A 19,850-nucleotide genomic window follows, 5' to 3' on the forward strand; every position below is an offset into this window, starting at 1 on the left:
GGGAAGCTATTGAAATCATTAAACATCCTAGAAACCTTAATAGGGATGGTGGCATGGAAATTAGCAAAAATTGGAACCCCGTGCTAACCCCCGCTAATAATCTTAATAACAAGGGTAGAAATTCCTAACCTGCCATCTTAATATTAAAAAACAAAAATAAAAGCAAATATAAAGTATAATAGATATAATAAGCATGTATTAGGGAACTTTTTGAGATATCTTAGTAAATAACATATATAATAATATGGATTAGCTACTATCAATAAACAAACACCCATTATAATAGATAAATAATAGACAAATTAATAAGCATATATAGTAGAGCATTAATAAATACCATAATAAATATCAATCATAATAGATAACAATAAAGTATATATAGAGGAGCTATAACTAATACCATAATAAAATATCATTAATAATAATATAGATAATAAGGAACAAAATAATAATATAGAATTAAAATAACATTAACAATAACAAATATTAAATATAAACAAAAGCATTAAATATTAAAATACTAACAAGAATAATACTAAATAACCTGAAGAATCACAAAAAGAGATTTTAATAACAAATAAATTATTTATAAATAGACAAAATAAATAACTTACATAACAATAAAAATAAAATCTCATTTTAATCAATTAAGAACAACATCATAAACATCAACAAGCATCAACCATAATTAATAAGCATAATTTAAGTATGAAGCATAATTGTAATATTAATATAATAATTAAGGGTATAAAAAAACATTAATGGATGCAATTAATAGAAGCATTAACAACATTAATATTAATTAAATGATAAAGCTAACATTAACCCCATCAAATATATAAGCAAATATAAATTATAATAGATATAATAAACATGTATAAGAAAACATTATTAAATATCTTAGTAAATAACCTATATAATAAGATAGATTAGTAACTATCAATAGACAAACATCCATTATAATAGATAATTAATAGAGAAATTAATAAGTATATATAAGTGGAGCATTAATAAATATAATAAATATCAATTATAATAGATAACAATAAGTATATATAGAGGAGTTTTAACTAATAGCATAATAAATATCATTAATAATAACATAGATAATAGGAGCAAATAATATTATAGAATTAAAATAGCATTAACAATAACAAATAAATAAACATAAACAAAAAAGCATTAAATATTAAAATACTAATAATAATAATACTAAATAATCTTAGAATTACTAAAAGAGAATTTAATAACAAACATATGAGTTATAAGAAGACATAATAAATAACTTACATAACAATAATAATAAAATCACATTTTAATCAATTAAGAATAACATCATAAATATCAATGAACATAAACCATAATTAATAAGAAAAATTTAATTATTAAGGCATAATGACATAATAAGACAAAACATTAAACTGCAACATTAATAGAATAATTAAAATTAAATTACAAGGTAGGTATTAAAAATATGTATAATGTAAAATCATAAAGCTTATAATAAAGAAAATCATCAATTAGGAAAAGAGTCGGCCATTGGACTTCACATCCTGGGTTGTTTCTTATTTATACCTAAAATTTCCTTCTTTTCTCCTCACATTTTGTCCTGATGATGAGTCTAGTTGCAGACTCGAAACGTCGACTTCAAAACATGAACACTGTGGAAAATCCGAACTCCATTCAAAAATCACACCGCAGTAATTTGCAAACTAAAAAAAAAACCAAATCATTTCAAATGGTTGAACTAAAACAAAAGAATTAAATAAAATCATAGAAGATAAGGAGAATGAAAAGTATCTCACATGGTTACATATAAAATGTGTCTCCAAGGTTATTGCAACATAGTTACATATAATATGTGTTTCCATGGTTATTTTAACACACGAACAAGATAAATAAAGGGAAAGACACAAGCATGTTAAAAGTGGTGAAAAAGAGATTCTATGATAGAGGAACAAGTTATATAGAGGGGAGGGGTTTCTAAAGACTATTTAAATACATTAAGTATTGAATATACCGAAACTTATTATTTAATTAATATTAATATTATTAAAATAAGATGGCTTTTCATAGAAACATTGATAAAATTTAGGGCACTTTAGGTTATATAAACATGTGGGTGAGAATAAAAAATAGCCCATGTGAAGTGGTCATATGTGTAAGAGTTTGGATGGCAAGGGATTGAGGGTTTGGATTTGTACCTTCACCCCGCTCCCCACCCACCCACTCTCCCAAGGGATAAAGGTGTACCCCTAATACACTCTCCCTCGGGGATGACCGTATGCCCCCACCACCCACCCAATGCAACTTCACCCTAAGAAGGGTGGGTGACGAGGGCCCAATGTACCTTCACCCTTCAGGAGGGTCATTGATGGGTGTAGTTAATTTCCACCTTCTCCCCTTTAAAGGGTGGGTGGTAAAGATAGTACACCTACACCCCATGAGATGGTGGTTAGTGGCGGTGAATGTACCTTACCTCCTTGGAGGGTGGGTGGTGAACATACCTTACCCATTAAGAGTAGGGTTGGATAAATGTACTTCACTCGAAAGAGGGTGAGTGTGTTGGGGACTCGTGAATATAACTTATCTACTAGGAGAGTGGGTGCTCTCTAGGAGGGTAGGTGGTGGGACAAATTGTTACCCCTTGGAGCATGGTGTAATGGTATAAGTAAAACTACTTGTTACTCCCCCATTCTTCATGGGAGAAGGTGTACATTTTTGTAGCACTCTCAAGCATATATTCCATTTTTTAACCATAATTTTATTGAATATAAGAAAAAACCAATGGAAAAAAAGTATATCATTATTTGGATTATTTGGTATAAATCTTAACATATTCTTCCTTATATATATACACATTTATTATTTATTTATATTATTTTGAGCAAATTGTTTCACAACGTGATAATTGCTCCCTTACTAGATGTGGGAGTATTGCAAAGTACTATGGATTAAATTCTTAATGTGGAAGTATTAAAATAATGTATCTAGAGTCCTTTCACTAGAAAATTTTGGGTGAGGGAATGCACTAGGTTGTCAATTATATTGTATTCATGAGTTACACACACATGAGCATTGGGTACATTTTGTCACACTAGGATCTTTAGTATCTTGGATTGTGGCTTAACACTAGTCAATGAATGAACAAGTATCCATTACTAGAGGGTCCATAGACTTGGTCAGTTGGGTCTTAAGTGGTGGGCCATATTAATAAGATCAACTGGTTAGGTTTGTGTTAATCAAATTGATGTTTAGAATTTGAAAGGTGTCATTTCTAGATATGTGACCAAAAATAATTGGTTTCTTGTATGCCCACATAACCCTATGTAGGGAAATGCTTCCTTAACATAGGTTCAAAGCTGAGGGTTGGGTGGAAGAAGGTGGTAACTAATTAATGCACTTGGAAGCCTTAGTTTCCTCCTACATATGACATGTTTTAGGTGATAAAGGACACTCATAGGTGTAATTTCCGCAAGCACCACAATTAGTATAAGTTTTTGGGTGCAAAGGTTCTCCCTTGCTTGGATTTTGGATTATTAATTTGTCCTTAATTATTGGAATTGTAACTTCCCTAAGTATTGGTATTAGGTTTTTGATCTTGATTTCCTTTGTTTCTTTGGTTCTAGGAATTATGTTTATCCTTTCCCTTATTCTTCTTCTTGGGATTCTAATTGGGTGGGTGTTCAAAACATTATATTATATTATGCATACACTTTTCCATAAGGGGGAGGTGAAGATTGATTGGGTACCTCTACTTAAGGAACTTGGTGTAAAGTGGGCCAAGGAAAGGGTAATATGGATTTATTACTACCTATTTATAAGCAATACTAGTATAAGATTTCCTTAGATATTAAACCATATATAAACACCATGCTAACCCAAAAACCCCTTATTAAGTTGATCCAGATTTATGCAAGAACGCAACGGAATATAGATATAAACATAAAAGCAGAGATGCATCAAGAATAAAACTTCATTTAATTAATATCAAAGAATTGAAATATGCTTACATACAGAATGGAAATAAACTAGCTCGGGCAATGGTAGCCTATCTTTGAGAAGAGATGTGGTGGTTATATACCTCTGAACTATGTTACAATGAGGCTCGAAGGCCTATTTATTATTGAGAAACAATGGAAAACCCTAAACATCCAAAAACCTAACCCTAGGAGATGAAGCGTCAAAACTATGGGCCTCGTTTGGGTAAATTGGTACATCAACTTCCTAGGGTCATAACATTGGCACACGATCTTTGTTTGACGTGCATAATACCTTGTTAGAAATATTTATCTGAGGACTTAAAATTCTGAATGCTTGCTCATTTTTCCGCAAAAAATGTTGTTTAGGGCCTCAAAACGGTTCCAGAAAGTCAGGACTCGAAAAACTGCGAAAAATAGTAAATTGTGCTACAATTGAGGAAACTGAAAAACTAAAAGGGACACTGGTGGGGGTTCGAGTGGAATAGGTGTGTGGCAACCAATATCCACCTGGATTAGTCATCCCCCCTTAGGAGGCAATGGTACCCATTGCATTGAGTGCTTCCATGAGATGGGGAAAATTGTGCTGAACTTGGTCCCTCGTGAGCCACTTGCCTTGATGCGGGAGTTGGCCATCTTTAACAACTCGATATAGTTGGATCTCCTGTTAGTGAGTGTTCTTGATCTGTGTGTCCATGATATGATCATTTGTGGTATGTTCCATGTAGTTTGGGTTTAAATATGTTGGTGTGATTTGTTATGCAATATCTGATGTGTCCAGTTATGGTGGAAAGTGTGGTCGAAGGCAGTCAACATTAAATACTTGGTGTAGGCCAAGGAATGGGGGAATGATGAGCTCAAAATAATTGTCTCCCACAACCTTGGTAATGGTGTAAGGCCCATATCAGAGTGGTCTAAGATTTTTATGGGCTTCGGTAAGGCGTTCTTTCTGCAAATGACACCAAACTTTGTCGTCCACTTGAAACTTGTGTGGCACCAGATGTTGATCATGTCGCTTCTTGTACTTGGAATTTGACTTCTCTAAGTTATCATGAACCTGCTGGCAGATGTGTTCTATGCGTTCAATAAATCCAATTGCTTTATTAGCCTCAAACAATACATGTGTGGATTCTATCTGTGTAGTCAGATGAGGCATGGAAACATCAATTAGACATAATGGTTGAAATCCTAGACCCACTTGAAAGGGACTATAACCAATTGAGCTATGGAGAGCTATGTTCTAACTACGTTGCACATAGGGAAGACTCTCATCCCAGGTTCATGGATGTTTGGGGTTGTACATGCCGAGTATGGGCACGATCATCTTATTAACGACCTCCATTTGGCCATCAATATGGGGAATGCAGTCGATTTGGTGAGATTGGTGTCTAATAGTGTCTAGAGGCTTGAGGAGAATGTGGTCATGAACTTGCTATCCCAATCCGATATAATGGTCTGCGGGATTCCAAAATGTACCCACATTCATCCAAAGAAGAGTTCGACATTATCCTATATTGTGATACTCTTCTTGCAGGCCGCCAATATAACCATCTTAGAAAATATGTCCATGACCACAAATACACAGTCGTTACCACGCTAGGTAGAAGGAAGGCCAAACATATAGTCCATGGTGATGGATTCCCAAAGCTGGCTTGGAGTAGGTAGAGAGTGTACACGTCGTGCTTCTTGATGGCTAGCTTGGTGATGGTGGAGGAAGTGTAGAATTTGATATATATTTACCAACATTCATTCAGATTTTTTGCTAATAAAAGTACTTTTGTAGTACAAGTGTCCCGCGACCCAACTGTTGTGTGCCTCCCAAATAAGCTTAGCATGATCACTTTAAGGAAAACAAAGGTGGCTGTGGTGGCATAGTAATGTGTCATGGAAGTGGAAATCAAGAACTTGCTTGCCATCTACTAGCATATGGTATGTGGAGGTGAACTCTGGATTATTTTTGTATAGTTGCAACCATTCAAAGGTATTGTGGCCACAAGAGTTGAGAATAGTAGTTAGTGATGCAACTAGGGGCCGACTGAGGCAGTCTGTAACATGATTGGTGATTCCCTTTTTGTTTTTGGTGATTCCCACTATAAATTTCAGACTCATAGAAGTAAACCAGGAAAAGCAGATAAAACTAAAGGGAAATGGTGATACTAGAAAAGTTCACACAAAACCATCAAATGAAAATTAATCAAACAGAAGGATTGGCTCCCCAGTATGGTTGCCAATTTGTGGTGTAGGTAAATTCTCAGTGCAGACACAAACAATTCCTCTAGCCCGAGAGAGTAGGTCTAGCCACAAACAAATAATCTATGGAAAACTTCCTTATGCTAGAATAAAATAAGAGGGCCTACCTCTTAGAACGCTATTCCGCTTGGTGATGATCCTGCTTCCTTACTCTAGCTACTTTTTGTTTCCTTCCTTTGAATACCTGAAACAAGCAAACAAGCAACAACAACAAACGTGATAGCATACAAGTTGCATTCAGCCTACTTAACAGGTCAAGGAACATTAAGCCATCAAATGTAAGATAACACTTTAATGTAGGAAATCAATCAATAGTTGTATTCATATAAGTTCAGAAACAAATTCCAACCAATGCATTGGTGTTGTTGGTCTCCTCCAACATATCTGGCTTCCCACACTTCTGCTAGCATCTCATGGATAGCACCAACAATGGAAGCTTTAAGGCTTATTCCCTTTAGTCTCAAGTCAAACCAAACACACTATTCTCCCTCAAACATAAACTAGAGAGTCACAAGACATAGATGTCTTGCTGATTATTCAAGCTCCAAAATTACTAAGACTGAAAACTAGTTTTGCTTGTAGAAGGAGGGGTTTATATAGCTTGGATGGAGGGGAAATGGTTCCTCTTATCATGGGAGAAGGCCTTATCTCTTGGGTTGGTTCCATCCTAATAGGGGAAAGGAGCTCAAACTGACTTCCTCTGCTCCATCCAGCGCAACCATTTACCAGACTTCTATTACGAAGCTTCTAGACCTGGAAGCTTCGATTCCATATTTAAAAAACTTTCCAAAAGAGGATCGATGGGACTAAGAAAAGGCTTAGTAGTGTTGTACGACACTAGTACTGGTTTTAATCTTTGCAAATCGGCATGAGGAGGAAACGGGTCATTAGTGTCGGTCTTGTAAACTGGGGTAAAAGTAAGAATCTTGGGAAATGATGCAAAAGGGAATTGTTTTGCTCATGAAGAGGGACATAATGGGAGTTTCTTCATGATGGGAAAGCATGTAGGGTTCACTGTAGAGGTCCTCTAGGATCGTGGAATAGGGAGTACAAGGACATTGAAAAATGTTGTGCAACAGATGCCCCCTAAAGCGTGAAGCCTGAACTAGATTGAGGTGTGAAATGCTTTACAAGTAGATGCTGGGAACCAAAGTCCATCGTTGAAAAACCTGCAAGCAAGCGTATATACATATACATCACTGAAAACTCTAAAAAATGATACATGAATCATGGTATGGATGCAGCCATCCAGAGAATGATCATGTAAATGGATCCAAGGCATGGGCACAACCATCCAGTAAGGAGTATCATATCAAAACCAAGGTATGGTCGCAGCTATCCAATAATGAGAAGGATCACATATAAAAACTCATGGTATGGTCGCAACCATCCATTTGAAAGAGACATGTGTATCAACATGATCATGTCACATCACCTTGAAACATGGACTTTTGTAATCTAAGCCCAGGGTCTTGCGCTCCAACACGACTCGATCAAAGTACAAATCCTAACATGTGATGAATGTGTTGAAGTCAAACATGCTAAAAAGTTGCTTGATTACCGGTCAATGATGTGAACCATTAACAAGCGCAAGAGAAACCACCAATAATGAAAATGGATCTCAAGGTACTAGTATCACAATCCATGGAATGTGAACAAAATAACTGAAGTCGAACACCTGTGAAGTCACCAGATCGAAAGCCAATGATGTGAACTTTTCGTCAAGTGCGAAGAACTTGCTAATAGGGCATGCAAGCTCTAAGGTACTGGAAGGGAGTCTCTCGGCCAGCATCCTGGATAATGAACTGAAGTCGGCAGGAAGCAACCGTGTCGAAGGAGGGCCATCATGTATCCCACATTATCGACATGAGACAAAGGGATGCAATGATTTCATATGATATAGAGAATCGGGAGTAAGTGTAACTGCAGAAGGACTAACTCTTAAACATATCAGTGACATGACTCCGGAGTTTGGCAGATTTTGGATCTAAAGGATCGGTGGTCATGATGATGTGGCAAAGATAAAATGGAAGGAAAAAATGAATGGCGCAACCCAAGAAGGTCAATGATGAAGTGAGGATATCCCAAATCGAAACGAAGCAGAAAGTGTCATGTTCAAGAGTGAGATGCCTACAAAACTGATAGAATTTCCCATTTTCCCCCACCATTTCTGGTAGGTACCCCAATTATTTTTTAATCACAAGCTTGAAGGGGATAACATGTGCTTGCGCTATAAGTTCATCCTTCAGATGAATCCAACCTAGTATGTTTAATGAGCCCTAAGAAGGAGAAGCTCATGTCTGTCATGGTGATGAATCTGATGTCATTTAATGTTTTAACGAGTTCGACAAATGTGTAACTTGGTATATTTTTCATGTTTAGAGAGTTTGAAAAAGACACGGAAAATAAAACTCCACATGGTCCCTTTTTGTATAGTTGTGTCTCTCGAGCCTGAAAAGGTAGAAAATGATACTCGAGAGAATCGCTTGACCATTTTAGTCAAGGTGTACCTTTTTCGTAAATAGTTTATCCCAGCTTGAAAAATGGGTCATATACTGGGTGAATGACGTTTCATAGCCTTTAATGAGTTCAAAATGACAAGATCTCGACAATATTTTCATGTTTAAAGAGTCAGAAAATAGATTAAAAGCGGTCCCCCCATTTTTATTCTCTTTTACGAGTTAAAAAGGGAAAAATACTCGACGATCTTTTCATTTGAGTTTTACGAGTCGAGAAAAGAGCTTAAACATGACTCCAATACCATCATCAGTAATATGTCACCTATTGCTGCACAAAAGGTAAACACATTATCCAATTTCTGAGGAAAAATAGGTTAAAAATACTTTTAAAACCCTAATATTTCATGAAAAATGAATAAAAGGAGGAAAAAGTAAATATTTTTTACTATTTTACCTTTTTATCTTGTGTGGAGAAGTTTTCACCTATTTGTGCCTCAGATTTTCAGGAGTAGATTGTGGGAGATTTGGGAGGCCATTCGACAATCCATCAGTTGCAGGTAAGAGCCAAGACCTTTAACTTCATTTTAATGCTCATTTTTCTTGTTTTTAACCGTTTTTTATATCTCTTGAGGAGGATTTAGCAAAAAAAAATTGGCCCTAAGTCGGCGCGATTTTCGAGCATGGAATCACGCCGTTCGAGGGTTATTACCTTTGTGAATCTTGCTATCGGCGCTATTGTTTTTAAAATAGTGGCACTGATGCTGTGAACACAAAAAATTCAATTTTTTGCCGGATTTCTATGATTTTATAGCCAAAGATGATTATTGACTTGATTTTATGGTTTTTGCAGGGAAAACACAACGAAAAATGGTTGATTGGAGAGAACGTGAGCATGAGGACATTGATTCACAGGCAATGGTGGACCCAAACTGCTTGAATGTCCTAAAGAATTGTGGGCTTCTCAAATTCTTTCTCACACTAGGTCTTCGGGCTCAACCCAAGTTGCTGTAGTATTTAATCAGTGTCTAGGATGTCAATCGAGAATTTTTTATGATCCGGGACCAAGAACTGGAGTTGGAAACTTCCGTCATTTATTTTATCACTGGATTTTTACGAAGAGGGGAACCAGTCAATCTGTATGGGTCTAGGCCTATTGGGACAAGTGTGAACGTGTTGCTCGCAAAAGACTACTCGGAAGCACTAAAATCAAAGAGCAACAAGATAGAAATCACGAATGTTCGAGATATTGTGCTAAAAGTGCTGTTGTTGACCATAAATAGAGTGGTTGGGGCTCAAGCACAGCATGAGTCCAACAAGTCGAAGTTTTATTATGCTATAGACTATACGGTGCCGACTATCTTCAATTGGGTAGAAGCCATGAAGGTAAACATGAAGTGCCAACTATCGAAAGGCAAGGCAGAAAACTTGAAGCAGTTCTACTATGGTTTCATTCTAGTGACCTTGTTTTTGGAGCGGATCCAACTATTTCATTACCAGCTTGCTGAGGTGGATCTGTCATTGCCACGAGACCCACGAGTGGTCCGTTGGAGTGCACTGATGCCTAGAGTCACCGGGGGCCAACATATGTCATATAAGCCTGCATTCTTTTCATGGCTATGATGACAATTGATCATAGTAGAGGATTGGCCCTATAGTGGTAACAACTTCCGCGGTGATCCAGATATGCCACTCCCAGATGGAGAAGATTATGATGTTGGAGGTAAAAAACAAACAATTTTAAATTTTGATTTTTTTTATTGTTTTTGAAATACATGCATTCATGACATTTCAATTTTGTAAATGCAGATGTGGGACCAGAGCATCCTGCTGGGATGTCCTCGATTGCTAGGCGTGTTGCTCGACAGTTCGATATCGCTCCTTATCAGGAAGGAAGCGATAATGAGGAGGAAATTGCGCAGAACCTTGAGGGATTGACCAAAGATATCCCAGAGTATGCCCGAGTGGGTGACATCCCAAGCCAGTATCAGAGGCACACAGTGGGGGTATCAAACTGGATCCGCTGACTGCTGACTCGTGTAGTTCGAGTAGTTACGTGCTATCATGAGGAAAATGCCAAGTAGTCCATAGGATTAACATTTTACAATTTTGAGGCTTGCGAGCCACGGATGTATTTTAACACATATATTATTTTTTGGGGTATTGATGTCTGACACTCAAACATTATATATATATATCCTTTCTTACTATGGTACAAATGTTTTGTTTTTGTTTCTCACATGCTTCGCAAATGTCTTTCCAACACATAATTAGCTAATGCATTTGTCAATGTATTCATATGCCTAGGAATATGATAATATGTAATGTAATCAAAAATTTATCTCCAATAGACGAATACACAAATACATTCTCAATATCTGAGGGTTCTGACGGAATATTGCTCGTTGAGTTGAAGAACAATAAGTTGTGAATCAAGGTTGACAACCAATTACTGAATGTCAAGAGCAATAGCTTCCAATAACAATTCGATAATTGTGTTATACTCAGCAATGTTATTAGTTGTTTAACCTGAAAAAATATCTTGAAGATAAATCAACTCAGCATGGGGGTCATAAATGGCCCATGCCGCGGATGATAGATTCTGGGTACTACGACAAGCACCATCAACGAAACCAATGTGAGGAGACACAGACATCTGCAAAGAAGGTAAAAACATAATAAGCAGAAAAGATGCTTAAAAAAAAACATACCAAACCACACTGCACAAAAATGAATAACACACTATTGTACAAAAATAGCCATGCAAGATGACCTAGGCATAGTACTTTTTGAGATAAAGCCCATTACAGGGCTTGTCTAAGGGATTTCCCTCATAATCAATTAGCTCATAAGACCTTTTTTGTAACACACATTTAAAAATGTAGGGCCCATGCCACATGGGTTTGAACTTACCTTCCCCCAGCTTATCATTAGCCTGATCATACAGAAGAACCAAATCGCCCTCAGCAAAAACTCGAAGAGAGATAGACTGATAAAAATGGGACTTGACCAGCTTTTTCTACGCTTCGATGACCAAAGTAGCATGATGGTCAGTTTCATTCAGTCGTTATCAATACAATAGGTTCTCTTCCTGAGGTGAGGTCTTGGGGAGAAGTACGACAACCAGCTTGAGTGAGGGAGTTTCGCACTCAATTGGTAAAGTCGCTTCCAGACCGTAGACTAGCTGGAACGGTATGAATCCAGTTACATCCTTGGTCAAGGTTTCGTAAGCCCACAAAGCTGAAAAGAGCATGAGATGCCAATTTGACTTATGCATCCCAATGGTGTGTTGAAGCATTGTAACCAAGGCTTTGTTCACAACTTCAACTTAGCCATTAGCCTGAGGGTAATACGGGGTTGAGCCATCATGTAATCTCGAAAATGGGAGCCATGGTAGGTGACAATGGCCTGAGGCACTCCAAAACTAGAAATAGCATGCTTGAATAGAAGTTGAGCCAATGTTTTATCGTCAGTAGAATATGTAGGCATTGCTTCAGCCCATTTGGTGAAATAATCCATAGCGATGATAATATAACCATGCCCCTTGGCCGAACGAGGGTTACATGTCATGTAGTCGATGCCCCATTTGGAAAAAGGACCAATGGTAATAATGGGGTGTAGGTGAGTGGGTGGGTGTTACACAACATTTTGTCACTGTCCCTGTACTCCCTGTTCCTTGATCCCAGAGGACCTCTACAGTGAACCTCGCATGCATTTCCCTCATGAAGAAACTCCCATTCTGTCCCTCTTCATGAGAAGATCATTTTCCTTTTGCACCATTTCCCCTAAAACTTCTGTTTTTCCAAGTTTACAAGGTTGGTGCTAATGACCTTTGTCTCCCCCGCGCCGATGTGAAGAGAATAGCGCTATTCCCTGTGCCGATCGATGTGACTGAGATGTGTTCTAGTTACACCGGTCATGTTATGGAAATTTTTTTAAATTTGGAGCCGAAGCTTCCAGCTCTAGAAGCTTTGTAACAGAAGTATGGTAAATGGTTTGGCCAGATGAGGTCGAGGATGACAGTTTGGGCTCCTTTCCCCTATAATGATGGAACTACCTCAAGGGATAAGCCCTTATCCCATGAGAAGAGGATCTATCTCCCATCCATTCATCCTATATAAACCTTCCTTCTTCCCAAGCACAAGCTAGTCATAGTTAGAGTGTTGGTTGAGTGTGAGTATACTATTTTGATTAGACAAGCAAGCTATTACTAGTTGTAGCCATATAGTTGTGTGAGGGAGAAGTGTGTTTGGTTTGGAGTGAAGCTCAAAGGGAAGAGCCTTTAAACTATTATTGTTTGAAGCCATCATGGAATGCTAGTAGAAGTGTGTGGGAACCTGGTCTTGTCAGAGGAAGACTGTGACGTCAAGACAAATGGTTGTAATCTCTCTTTGATATTAATATATGCAACAATCGATTGATTTCCTACATGTTTTGTAATATTACATATTCGTGTCTTGATGCTTCTTGACTCATTAAGTAGGTTGAATTGCAATTTGTCTATTATTATGTTTGTGTGTTGTTGTTGTTTACTTGTTTCAGGAGCTTGAAGAAGGAAGCAAGAGATTGCTAGAGCGAGCAAGCGAGGATATCATCAAGCAAGATAAGTGACCAAGAGGTAGGTCCTCTTGATTGATTTTAACATAAGGAAATCTTCCATAGAATGTATTTGTTGTGGCTAGACCCATTATCATGCTAGAGGAATTCGTTCGTGTTTTACTTCACCACAGTGGGGTGCACATTTTTCGCTGATAAAATTGGCACTCATGGAATTTGCGAACAACAAGGATGAAATCCTTGAAGATGGAGGGACAAAAATAACCAGCACAAAGTATTTTTTGAGCAATAGCAAATCCAGATAGATGACTGCCACATGCGCCAGAATGGCAGTCATTCTGTTATGAAACCAGCTCAAGAAAAGATAGAAAAGAAAGATCAACGCCTTAGAATTCAACCTCTTCGAGGGGGCAACCTCCTTTACATTACATAAATGAACAATTCTTGGATGATACAAATGAAAAGACCTCCTTTCTATATATAGGAGTCTAAGGGGTTATAACATAATCAGAGCCGACATAACAATAATAATGTAAGGGCACAATAATAACAATAGTGGGCTTCTATGTGGCACAATAGTAACAATATGGGCACTACATGGGTACATCAATATAATAAGTGGGTTATACTAACAACAATAGGGGGTTACACTAGTAGTATAGGGGCCTAACATGCCCCTCTCCTTCAAAAAGCGTTGTCCTCAACGCTTGAGTAGTTCTTGATGCTTCTGTATAAAATTCTTGTCCTCCCATGTGGAATATTCAGCGGGTAAGTTCTTCCACTTGATGAAATACTCTGAAATTGATCGATTTCATAGCTATCGGGTTCTTGTTTCTGTGACTGCTCCAGGTTCCAATATGATTTTTCCTTCCTCTTCAATTTTTGACAATATTGCTTGAATTGGGATCTTTTGCAACTTTTGAATAAGTGGCCATACTTCTTCGTCCTTCTTCCATTCATCCCTTGCTTCGTTTATCCAATTTGGTTGGATAATATAAATAGCAAAAAACAATGCTTCCACATCCTCATCCTTGAAGAGTATTCTCATTCGGTAAGGTCGCCATTTTTTAAGTGCATGTAGTATTGCCAAAATTTCCTTCTCATAAATAGCTTGCTTGAGATGTAGCAGTAAAAATACCCAATCACCTACATCAAAACATTTTTCACTACAATGTTGATCTACCTGTTGTTTCGTTTGATTTTGCACCGAAGTGGCGTTATCCTTTAAAAGTTGGAGAACTTGTTGTTGATGCTCGATGTGATCTTTCTCTGCTTGAACCTTTTTCTTCTTGATATGTCCTTCTATCTTTTGAGGAGTGGTAATTTCTTCCCGTCCTTTACAAGATATGGTCAGATTCATTTCTTGATGCTCAATGTGATCTTTCACTTCTTGAACATTTTTCTTCTTGATGTGTCCTTCTATCTTGATAGTTTGAGGAGTGGTAATTTCATCCATTGAATTACAAGATATGGTTGGATTCATTTCTTCTTTCTCGATGTGATCTTTCACTACCTGCACCTTTTTCTTCTTGATATGTCCTTCTATCTTGAGAGTTTGAGGAGTGGTAATTCTTTCCAATGCTTTACAAGATATGGTCTGATTCATTTCTTCTTTCTCTGGGGTGGTGTCCTGGCGTATATCCTCTTCTTTTGACGTTTCTTGATCCTTTTCTTCCTCCTCTTCATATTCTATGTAAAATAATTTCGTCTCAGCACACCTATGACCTTTAGTGCATTTGCTATCACAATTGTAACAAAGCCCTTTTTCTCTTTTTTCTTCCAAATGTTGTGGTGTAACCCTTGTAGGTTGTGGAAGGCTGGGAGAAACAACACTTCCATCTTTATAGTTGTGAGGGGTATGCTTCCTGGTTTCCATAATTTTTCTTTCCATTATGTCACAAAGCCCTTTTACTCTTTCGAATTGTTGTGGTGTTGCTCTAAAGAAGGTGTTGCTCTTTGTATCCTCATAATGTGCTATCATTTCCTCCGTGAAAATTGACCACGTAACAAGTTTTTTACGAGAACAAAGCCCTTCATACCATAAAAATTGATCTGGTTCTAAATATGAAGATGAAATACATACCTTTTGTAACAGTTGTACACCATGTAGATCAAAATATTGCTCCATTTGAAGTATCCAATTTACCGGATCCTTGCCATCAAACTTCCTCATCTTGCTTTTTCTTGATTTTAGGAGCTCGGCCTTGAAACGACTGTAACTCTGTACTTTTCAATCACCTAGTTCTGAATTTGTGACCTGCAGTAGCCCTCTGTGTCCTCTTTCCAATACCACAAGTCTGAGCCAAATTGGATTCTCCAAGGAAGAGTTATGTGAAATCTCCCACAGTGACCTGTTTTTAGACTGGTTTAGTAGAGCGAACTTGTACGACGTGCCACGAGTCACTGTTTCAACCTTTGAATCTAAAACACACACACAAGAAACTACAATCTGTCCTCTTTCTGTACCTTCTTATGAAATTTCAATCCGATCCCCAGAGAGAAAGTTATGACGCTTTTCCCTAGGTCACCTGTTTTGAATGCAATTCAGGAGTCTGCAAAAAGACCAACTTCCTCAGATCATATCTCCGCAAATGTCGCGCGAAACGCTCTGAAATTCGGACCCAAGGTTCAGCGTGGTTTCTTCTCAAATGGGTTTTTTTTTGCGACTTCTGAAACATCACAGAAAAACAGTTATAGAGAAAATGCCACGATGGCCTGTTTGGAGCAGCGAAACCCTAGAATCCAAAGCTCTGATACCAAATGTTATGAAACCAGCTCAAGAAAAGATAGAAAAGAAAGATCAACGCCTTAGAATTCAGCCTCTTCAAGGGGGAAACCTCCTTTACATTACATAAATGAACAATTCTTGGATGATACAAATGAAAAGACCTCCTTTCTATATATAGGAGTCTAAGGGGTTATAACATAATCAGAGCCGACATAACAATAATAATGTAAGGGCACAATAATAACAATAGTGGGCTTCTATGTGGCACAATAGTAACAATATGGGCACTACATGGGTACATCAATATAATAAGTGGGTTATACTAACAACAATAGGGGGTTACACTAGTAGTATAGGGGCCTAACATGTTAGGCCCCTATACTACTAGTGTAGGGGCCTAACACATTCAAGACTCTCCCAACCTCCTCGAGAGTGATACATTGGCGAAGAATTGAATCAACACTGATGCGGTATAAAGTATATCCAATGATATCGTAAGGTTGAGATTGATGCCGAATGCACTGACAATCATCCTTGGTCAATGCAGACTAGAAGGTAGATGTCTGGAGATACACGATGATATCACCGTACCAGGGGTCGAGAGTGCTAATTAGGAAAAAAGTATTGTCAGGAGCTACTCATCAACACCAGCAGGAAGAGAAGCAAAGGGAAGGGAGCAAATCAACTCAGAAAAGACCAGTGATTTCTTAGATTGGAGGATGACAATCCACTTAGAATAATTGCCCCCCAGCAATTGACAAGTCAGGATGTAGGTCATGGGGTTGCATTCGGAAATCACAGTGGTAGTGTGGAGGATAATGTAATGTTGAAAGCACTGAACAACATGTACGGCAGCCAAAGCCAACTTCTCGACGTGAGCATAACCTGTCTCAGTGTTGAGGAGATTGTGACTGAGGTAATAAATAACATGTTCATTTCCTTCATCATCGTCTTCTACCAGCACCATAGCAATGGTACTAGAGGCTGCAGCTAGATAGAGGAAGTAATCATGATGATAATGGTGCAACAAAGGAGCATTTATGAGGACAAATTTTAGGTCATTGAAAGAATATTAGGCATCCTCATCCAAAACAAATGGGGTTCCTTGCTTGAGCAACCAGGTGAACCTTGAAGCTAGCTCAACATAGTTCGGTACGAAATGACGAAGGAAATTTGCTTTTCCTTGCAGACTCTGTAGTTGATGCAATGAAGATGGGGGGGGGGTAAATTAACAATGGCCTCAACTTTAAGAGGATCAAGGTGAACGCCTTCTTTCGAAATGATAAAGCCTAGGAGTCATCTGGATTCGACGCATAAGACATATTTATGCGGATTCAGCCGAATGTTGTAGTGTTTACACTAAAGAAAATTTTACCTGAGATGATCAGGATGATCATGGCGCTTACGAGAATGAGCAGGGAGATCATCCAAGTAAGGCTGAACGATGTTTCGAATGTCATGGAATACATAAGAAATCACTCTCTGAAATGTAGCCCCGACATTCTTAAGGCCAAAAGGGAGCTTTTTATACATGAAGGTCCCCCACGAACAGATAAAGGCTTTCTAATCTTGATCAATCGAGGTAATGTTTATCTGGTTGTAACCAAAAAAACCATCCATAAAGGAAAATAATTCACTCCAGTACATTCATCAATGATCTCGTCAATGAAGGAAGTGGGGTAATTATCCTTTGGACATGCATGATATTCGACACCCAATCTGTAAGAGGGATGGGATAAATAAATCCATCTTTAAGAAGTTTTTCAACTTCTCCCTTGATGGTGACTGCTTTTCTAGGGTGCACTGGATGAAGTCATTGGCAAACAGGCTTTGCATGAGGGTAAATCAGAATTTCGTGCATGACTATACTTAGGTCAATGCCAACCATTTCTTTATATGACCATGCAAACACATCCTGGAACTCTTGGAACAAACGAGTATAGAGATTGATCTCATCTGGATACCCCGATATGGACATTTTCAACGATACCAGGCTTGACAGAAATATTAATCAATATCGTTTGGGTAATGTTACCCATGTTTCCTTCCGACCAAACTTCATGAGTCATGATTGGCATCTGAAGTGGTAGAGTGGGGAACTGAGAAGATAACTTCTCAAGACAAGTAGACATGGCTGCCAGGCCAGGAAAGAATGAGGAACGATGATGAGTATCATTCCAAGGTGCTTCCTCCAGAGACATACCTTCCATGATACTATCATTACAAATAAAATTCTCAGCTAAGGGATCGGTGGATTCCGAAGAACCAAGCCATAGGGATTGAGAATACACATCGAGAGATGTTCTTGAAACAGAGAAATCAGAGGATACTGAAGGCAAAGCTGAAACAATCTCCACATAATTAATTTCGGCAGGGCTCAACAGCATAACCTTGCCCCATGTATCAACAAGATTAGGTGAGGGAATGACCCAAGGATTAGACTTAATCGAGATCATGTTGATAGAGGCAACATGAGGAGGTGGAAGCGGAAAAATACCCATCAAGGCAAGATATTCAAAGAGTGTTACCCCCACACTCTCATAAGGAGCACCTACGTGATTTACATAAGGAACATTGCCATTCAATGAGGAAGAGGCATAAAAGGACAATTGGTTGACTGTGACTATCTTCCCTTGATGAGGAAAAAAAATCACGCGGAAAAGGGAGGAGGCCACAGCATGCATGGCATGGGTCCAACTCTATATGAGTAGAAGATTGTAGTTAAGATTAGCGTCAATGATCTCTACTTAGATGCGTATTGTCTTTCCCTCCAAAGTAATGGCAAGGTTAGGAAGGACACCGAATGGTCATGAATCGTGTCCTTCAAAATCTTCCAAAGTATTAGGGGATTGGTTCAGAGTAGGAGAACTAATTGCCTTCCAACAAGTGACAAACATGATGCAGGTAGAAGCACCTTCATTGATGATGGTCCTATAAATGGTTTTCTCATTTATGATCACCTGAATGTGAAAGGAAATCTGATGAGGTAAACGCGGAACATGGTTTTCCATATCAAAACAAATGAGATTAGAGTCAATCGGATCAATACCCCCAATAGCCGACAATAATGATTTCTGCTAAGAAGGACAACTTTGAAGGACCTCGAGAGTAGACATAGTTGATGACATTTGAGCCAAATCTTCAAAAATGTTATAATGCTGAATGGCTCAAGCGTTTAGATTATATGAGGACTTTTGTAGCACACATTGAGAAGGTGGTCGAATGGTGGAATCAGGATTAGGTCGCTCTATATGGAGAGGACTAGAACTGGATGAGGTAGAAGAAGAAGGGGTTCCTTCTTTCTCTTTCCTTGTTGTTGCGGTAGGAGTTTGATAATATTTTGACCTAGTAGCCATGTTAATCGTTGTATTCATCATGAAAACTTGTGAACCTGTGGAAGTGGACGACTGAGGCTGGTCTACCATTTGGGTCTGTTGGGACGGAAAGGGCTCTTTCAGGACAGCTGGGGTCCCTTTGAGCAAACAACTAACTTTGGATCGTCTAGGACAATCCTTAGTATAGTGGTCCTCCTCACAAATGAGGCATGGATATTTGGGCTTCCACTGGGAAGCATCACCAAAATATGACTTAGGAGGGCCCTGTTTTGGGGCATCGACTTTACCCTTGCCTTTGCCTTTCTTTTTACCTTTAGAGGATTTGTTTGCTGTAGTAGACAAGACAACGTGAACCTCTGAGGTTTTACCAGGGCCGGTGAATTGTAGGAGGAATCATTGGAAGCAATGTTGGAGATCGACTTCTGTTTGGAAGAAGATTTTGTGGGGGTCTAAGTCACTAAACCAATTACTCCATCAACAGGAGGTCTATCCGGAGACTTAGATGTTGCTAGATCATATGATGGTCTAGACGCATCAGGTAACA

The sequence above is a fragment of the Pinus tabuliformis genome, chromosome 2_2 (genome assembly GCF_031772625.1).
Source record: "Pinus tabuliformis cultivar Carrire ecotype Pingquan chromosome 2_2, CPIR1, whole genome shotgun sequence".
NCBI classification, from domain to species: domain Eukaryota; kingdom Viridiplantae; phylum Streptophyta; class Pinopsida; order Pinales; family Pinaceae; genus Pinus; species Pinus tabuliformis.